General features: G+C 48.9%; 1 protein-coding gene across 1 annotated transcript in view; it reads left to right on the plus strand.

Moving 5' to 3' along the window:
- Window positions 1-350, plus strand: part of ACOT11 (acyl-CoA thioesterase 11) — a 53,760-nt gene that overhangs the window by 30,557 nt on the left and 22,853 nt on the right. The gene's annotated exons all lie outside the window — the stretch shown is intronic.

A 350-nucleotide genomic window follows, 5' to 3' on the forward strand; every position in this document is an offset into this window, starting at 1 on the left:
CCACAATGCCTGGCTATTTTTTTGTTGCAGTTGTCATTGTTTAGCTGGCCTGGGGTGGGTTCGAACCTGCTACCTTCAGTGTATGTGGCCAGTGCTGTAACCACTGAGCTACGGGCGCTGAGCCACACACTTTATTTATATTTATTTATTTATTTATTGGGACAGAGTCTCACTTTGTCACCTTTGGTAGAGTGCTGTGGCCTTATAGCTCACGGCTACTTCAAATTCTTAGGCTCAAGAGATCCTCTTGCGTCAGCCTCCCAAGTAGCTGGGACTACAGGCACCCTCCATAGCACCGGCTGTTTTTAGAGACAGGGTCTTGCTCTTGCTCAGGCTGGCCTGGAACTCCT

Source organism: Otolemur garnettii, unplaced genomic scaffold (assembly GCF_000181295.1).
Source record: "Otolemur garnettii isolate 467f Iridium unplaced genomic scaffold, OtoGar3 scaffold00066, whole genome shotgun sequence".
Classification (NCBI taxonomy): Eukaryota; Metazoa; Chordata; class Mammalia; order Primates; family Galagidae; genus Otolemur; species Otolemur garnettii.